We start from the raw sequence: 7,642 nt of genomic DNA on the forward strand, positions 1-7,642 counted from the left end.
TTATTTTTTGGTTACTGAACTTTTTATGTATGTAAATTTATCATGAAGAGAAATCTCATATGTGCCTTTATTATGTGTGTTTATTCGTTGTAGGTAACTTCTATAAATAGTAAGGGAGCCGGAGAGGGGATTTACAGTTACACCCGCAATTTAACTAGGCAACTTATTCCCAATATGTCACTGTAAATATTATCTATCATTTATTTTTATCAATAACAAATAATACTAATATTATAAAGCTGAAGAGTTTGTTTGATTGTCGCGCTAATCTCAGGAACTACTGGTCTGATTTGAAAAATTCTTTCACTGTTAGATAGCTCATTTATCGAGGAAGGCTATAGGTTATATATTATCCCCGTATTCCCACGGGAACGGAAACCACGCCGGTGAAACCGCGCGGTGTCAGCTAGTAACAAATAACAGATGAGGGTATATATTTCTAATGCCGGATCTTAGGCCGTTAGTACCTATAACTAAAAACGTTAAAAGTTCAGAGAGAACCTTGAGTGGGTTAGAGTTACACTAATCCACTCAAGGTTTCGTACAAGGAAGTTATAAGTAACTTACTGAATTTATTTTTTACCAACTGGATGTGAGTAGATTTCCACTATTTGATATCAACTTCAATATTTACCTAGTTCCTGGGGAAAAGTTCAAAAGAAAGTGATCATATAAAGCTTTTCCGATTCGATGCCGCGTAAAAACCGTTAAAGATATGGGCAGAATAAACTTGTACCTCTTCCAAGTAAGCTTACTTCCATCTTGTACTGCATCGTAACTTAACATCAGCCCCTGCATTCTTTAAAGTTACAGCGATGTGGCATCGCTCATTTCCATGGCAACTTCGTTGTTAGTGACGTTTTATTTATGTCGAATATTACATCGACGAGTATAAAATAGAGGAATCACTCTCCGGGTGACATCGCTGCCAAGGGCAAACTTGTCATTTAATAAAGAAATAGAATCTCTTTTTTAAATAATAAAATGTTCAATAATATACTATACATATTTTTAAGAGTTACAGAGTAATACTATAGGTTTACAAATTTGGATATTATGAAAGAGGATAAATTCATTCATGACTGTGAAAATGGCAACATTTCTTAAATACCGAATTAACATATTAAGTGACTTGTCGTTTCGGAATGTCATTGAAAAAACCCCGAATAAAGTCTGTGGCTGTTACAATCAGCTGTTAAGTTAGGGCTCAGCTATTGATCGGGAACACTTTCGCTTAGCGTGAAGTAAAGTATACCTACATATTTTGTTTTGGCGGCTCTCCAGATATAGATGGAGAGCCAGCGGCAGTCAGACATTCGTCATTTCATAAAAGGTATAAGTTAGTCAGATCATACTCCTACCTTAGATAAGTATGGTGGCCAATTATGGAGATTGGACCTAGAGAGTAATATGAGAAATTATATCTCTAGTCACCATTTAATTAGTTTCGTGGCAACCCTTCGATAATACTGTTTGTGATAAAACTTTAAGGGTTTCTAGCGAAGGGTTGCTAAAAAACCAAGTGTCTGGTAAATGGTGATATAAATATTACGAGTTCCTTGAGTACGGGTGGTATTTTTATTAATTACTGCTATTATTTTAAATATGATATTTGCATAAGTTGTTACGACAGTGATAGTATAAATAATATGATCTGATGATTTGAGTTAGTTCTTTGTTAGGCAGCGTGAACACCGTCACGTTGCTAGTCGCTTTACTGATTTTCTCCGATTATATTTGGAGTATAATTACTGATCACTAATTGTTTAGTATAGCCATGGATAATATATCAAGCAGGGATCACTCACATCAGGGATTAGCAGGGGTCGCTGCTACCCATAACGTTATAATTTTTCATAATATGCCGAGGAAAAAAATTAAAAAAAAACTACACTTTATTTTTAAACAGTTGAGAGTCTGGATCCTTGAAGCCTGCTACCTCCCAGTCACCATAGTCCAAACTCAATAATTGGCTACTGTACTTATCTATGGTAGGAGTGCGAGCTGAGAAACTTTCAGCTGTTAAAATGACGAATGTCTGGCTGTAGCTGGCTCTTAGCCTAACACAGCCGAGCGTGTCTGTTACTACATGAACTATAATAACTAAAACTAAGTAACTATTATATGTTGAGTATTGCCTTCATGTTAAGCGGGTGATAATGCTGCCTATTCAACTGTGCTTTATATCTAAATTGAAGTGATAGATTAGGTTTTTTACAGGTTTTGGTTTATTACTGTAGAACTATTTTTTTCGAGCCGTTTCTGCTCTACGATGGAACTAGTACTAGTAAATAACGCAAGTTTTTCATTTTGTAAGCTGAGTGACAAACAAAATCCGAACGAGGAAAAAACAAATGAATAAAGGGTTTTATTTTTTTTAAACATAAAACTCTGCCGAAGTAAATAGCTGTATGAATTCGAAATTAGAATTGCTAACCAAACAGGAGATATTTGAGATCAAAGTGTCCAGTACGACAAAACGCCAATTCCATATGTAAGGACCCAATATGGTGATAATGCTGCCTATTCAGTTGTGCGTCATATCTAAATTAAGGTGACAGGTTAGGTTTTGTAGAGAAGATATTGTGGGCGTGATTATGCCTATCCCAAATCAGATATACCTAACCTGTTATAAGTTATGCGGGTGTTCATGCTGCCAAATTGAATAATGTAAGAATCTTTCATCATATTATCATCATCAGCATAATTGCCATATTTTTAATAGACACTGAAGGTCCGGCCTCTCTCTCTCTCTCTTGTTACTCTTTAAGCCCGCAACTACTGAAGCGATTTGACTGAAATTTGGAATGAAAATAGATTTTACTCTGGATTTTACATTTAATTTTCGTCCCGAAAAAAACCATGGTACCGGAGGGATATGTAAAAAAATAAATTTCACGTAGTCGCGGGCGTCTGCTACTTTAAAATAAAACACGCTACTTTTATTCCAAAACTATTTTATAAAATCTACGTGAGCAAAACCGCGAGTCATAGCTAGTTAAAAGTAAAATAAAGATGAAGTTGGATATTGTATAGACTTAAAGAAACCTAGCGAACTGTCTTTAACTTAAAACCGACTCTACGAAGTAAAAGTTCAGCTGAAAAATTTCGAACTGAAAACAGTTTGTCTGAAGCGAACAATGGCGAAGTTTACGTGAGTCTAGGAACCATGAAAATACAATTGGTAGGTGTGTAACTTATCTTTCTAAAAAATACATTTGAGAATATAACCTAAATTCTGTCTTTATTAAATATAGAAAATTTGAAATTGGAAGAATTGCATTGGAAGGAAGTAAAACTAAAAGAAATTTGATTTAAAAAAAAAAGCAATTGTTGAGTTTCTTATCGGCTTTTCTTCAGCGGAACCTGCCTTCCGAAACGGTGTTATAGTCTTTACAAATAGTCGAACTTGACGTTTCATAAATGTTTGCAAATTGCCTACTTGAAATAAATGAATTTTAAATTTTAGCATTCATAATATTTCGAATTTTACAAATATAGAAATACTCCACCCTCTCATATTTAAAAATTAAAAAAAAATCTGACATATTGTGCGAAAATTCTGAATCAAGGTTAGAAACAAAATTGTTATTGTCAAAAATGGGTATTGCTTCGTAGGACGTCTACGAAATAATATACCGTAGAACGTTTGACGTGGACTCCTTTGTTTCAGTGTAGAATTTTATGTTACAGTATCTTCGTTCGTTATTAACCCATATACGGCTCACAGCTGAGCTCGAGTCTCCTCTCAGAATGAGAGGGGTTAGGCCAATAGTCCACCACGCTGGCCCAATGCGGATTGGCAGACTTTACACACGCAGAGAATTGAGAAATTCTCTGGTGTGCAGGTTTCCTCACGATGTTTTCCTTCACCGTTTGAGACACGTGATAATTAATTTCTTAAAATACACACAACTGAAAAATTGGAGGTGCATGCCCCAGACCGGATTCGAACCCACACCTTCCGGGATCGGAGGCAGAGGTCATTTCCACTGGGCTATCACTATCTTAGGGCCACATCATATCAGTATTTTACAGTATCTTAAGGCCCAATAAAAAAAAAATCTACGCATCTATACTTTGAAATATTGCCAAATACAGAACATAGCCGCAATTTTTTCTGTATAAAATTCTACACTGAAAAAAAAAAGGTCTACGTCAAACGTTCTACGGTTTAGTATTTCGACTAACGATGTTTTGTATAACTCGAAAGTGCGAGTTTCCAATTCACCGCTATCTTTCTCATTCTGTAGTATCGTGTTAAACAGAGAGAGATAGAGGTGAATTCGAAACTCGCACTTGCGAGTTATAAAAATATTGTTACAGAATAGCCTAGCTGATGTGTAGATTTTTTTTATCAGCCGTAAATTTGGTAATTATATAAGACTAAAAAAATGCTTCAATTCCTTGTCAGCGTTAACCTTTCAAGTGATAGACGGTGGTCCATCAAATAATAATATAATAATAATAATAATAATAATAATAAAACTCATTTATTCAGCTTAAGACTGGACAGAAATAGTTAAAACTAAATTAACTTAAAAATTAAGATAATTATAACTAAACAAAAAACACGACTGCACTTCTGGGCAAATAGTGCCTCCCGATGTGCAGCCTCTATGTTATTCCATTCAATTTATTCTCTGTACGTATAGTCTACCTAATACAGTTTATATTTAAATATATATATATATATATAAATATATATATATATATATATATATATATATATATTTATCTCAGCTGAAAAGGTCGCTGCCTCAGCATGGTGCTGCAGTGTTTACAACTGCAACGCTGATTTTCAGGCATTAACCTTGGTGGCGTCACTACTCGACAGGGAAACAGTTATAAAAGAGAAAAATAAAATAAAAAAGCAAATAATAAAATACACAAATACAGAAATAATACAAATGAAAGGAAAAATAAAAAACATAGTATAAGTCAAGAGTCATCCAAACTATTTATAAATTAAGAGTATATGGTAGGCATATTATTAAAATGAGACAGTTTAATACAAAATGGTGAAATAGTAGGTCGTCTAGGGTTACAAATATATATTCTCTTTTTTTTTTTTTATTCTTCGTGCCTATTTTATCTCATATTGTTTTCGGCCATTAATAGAGTTGTTTTTGTCGGTCCAGCAAGTACTTTTTAATAGCATGCTTGAATGCTGTTATTGAAATAAGATTACGTGCAGGAGGCGGCAGATCGTTCCAGATTTTACTAGCCGAAAACTTAAATGATCCTCGGTATGCAGCACTTTTATGGTAGGGAATCAAAATACGGAGGGCACCTCTCGCCCCACGCTTACGGTTTTCATGGGCCCATTCTATTTTTGAACGTAAATAAGCTGGTTTTTGTGTCTTTATTACCCCAAATAACATTGTAGCTAAGTGGAGTTTACGACGAGATTCCATATTTAGCATACCTGCGTCATTTATATGTGGGCTTACATGGGAGCGAGGTGCGATTGCAAAACAAAATCTGGCACAAGCGTTCTGAACCCTCTGAACTAATTTTGCAGACCTTGCAAGGAGACACGGCCCATAAACCGTGTCTGCATAATTTAATTTAGAAAGAATCAGAGCTTCACATAAACGTATCCTTACATCACTGCTCAGATAAGGACGCATTTTGTATAGAATTTTCAGTCTGTAAAAGCAGTTTCGAACTACGCTTCTTATGTGTGTTTCAAAATGTAGGTTCGAATCGAATACTACTCCTAAATTGCGCGCTTCATAAACTCTTTCTACCATGTCGTTTTTTATTTTAATTGTGGGTTTAAAATTCTCTATTTTACTAATTGTCTTTTTAGTACCTAGGATTAAAAGTTTAGTTTTTTGAGGGTTGAGGTTAAGCGAGTTTAGTTTAGACCAATTTGTAATGCGTTCGAGATCCTGTGTGATTTTTGTGACAGCTTCTGGCGTGGCTTCAGGCCGAAAAGAGTAATACAATTGTACGTCATCTGCATACAGGTGGTATTTGCAATGCACAAAGCTCCGAAATATATCTGCTGTGTATAGTGCAAACAGTAGGGGACTCAGAATAGAACCCTGTGGTACTCCTCTAAGGACTGGTGAGGCTGATGAATTTAATTGATTACCATTCGTCTCACTGATTTGAACAAACTGTTCACGATTATTAAAATAGCTGTTAAACCACTTTATCGTGTTGTTGGTAAAGCCGTAATACGAGAGTTTAGAGAGAAGTAGTTGTGTATTTATTGTGTCGAACGCTCTGGAAAAATCGAGCAGCATAAGTGTTGTACCCATACCCTGATCCTGAGAAAGAAACACGGCCACGTCTTGCCAAGGGGGTCTGTAAGCTGTACCTACGATAATTCTCTTTCCATGTGTCTTTATATCGAGCCACATCTGCTCAATAAATTGCGGGTTAGGCGGATCACATATTCGCATTCTAAAACCTTTCTTCGTGAAAAAACCTACTCCCCCACCTCGGCCGCCTAGTATATCACTGGGGCGTGGTTTATGGCAAAGCCTATAGCCTGGCATAGTAGGGGCGAGTAACTCTTCTCCTTCTCGAATCCAGGTTTCGTTGATTGCTATGATATCGCAGGCGAGGTCAGACATTGCTCCAATAAATTCTTCATGTATAGTTCGCAGTGAACCGGCATTAAATAGTCCAATTTTAAGATGTTTTGAGTTGTCTTTTTTTGTCATTAATTTTATAAATATTAAAGATATTTATAATAAACTTAACAAAATATTTATGACAGTGGACATATATAATAAAAAATACATAGACATAAAGAAATATATGAAAGCAATAAAATATATGCCTTGTGACAGGGAGCGTAGAAATAGCAACGTATCTTGTATGCTCATTTACACCATGTGGTCTCGAGTTGCACCGTGCAGCATCAATCGAGACATCAACCTCAAGAGATAGAAATGTAATAACAAATATTATTAGCATCTGCGTTATACATTCGTAGTGCTCAATAATACGTTTTGTACAGTTTATAAGGCTTACAAAATATTTCAAAATAGCAATATTTCTAAGTACAATGAACATAATATTTACTTTACATATTTTTTCTGGACAACTTACATGTATTATATAATATTCAGTAGAAAAGATATATTTTTGGGAATGACTTAAACAATGAATGAGATACTTAAGATAATAACTATTACTATTACCGACACAAATACATAGAAAGGTGAGGACAACTAGGAACAACGATAATATAATATATAAATACTCTAGTGACTTTCTTCCACTCCAACTGAAAAGTCGCCAAAAACCCGTTTTATATCGCTTTCTGATTTTATTTGATGCGCCGGTTTCCCCTCTCCCTGACGGGTGTATATTTTTCCTTTCTTAGTCCAGGTGAACCTCCAACGCGCTTGTTTAGCTGTTTCACGAACCAAATAAAAGAGACTCAAATCAAATTATTCTAGATTTTGCCAGAATAGGTACATGTGAACAGGATAAATCTTTCTTCGAGAGCTTTAGCAGTCATTTTCAGGTCCAGAAACCTATCAGGGACGAGCTTCTGTTTGACCACCTAACAGGGTATGGCGTATGGGCTTTCACCATCATCATTATCAGTCTATTTCTAATGGTTCAATATTATAAAGTTGAAGAGTTTGTTTGTTTGTTTGATTGAACGCGCTAA

Source organism: Bicyclus anynana, chromosome 13 (genome assembly GCF_947172395.1).
Source record: "Bicyclus anynana chromosome 13, ilBicAnyn1.1, whole genome shotgun sequence".
Taxonomy (NCBI): Eukaryota; Metazoa; Arthropoda; class Insecta; order Lepidoptera; family Nymphalidae; genus Bicyclus; species Bicyclus anynana.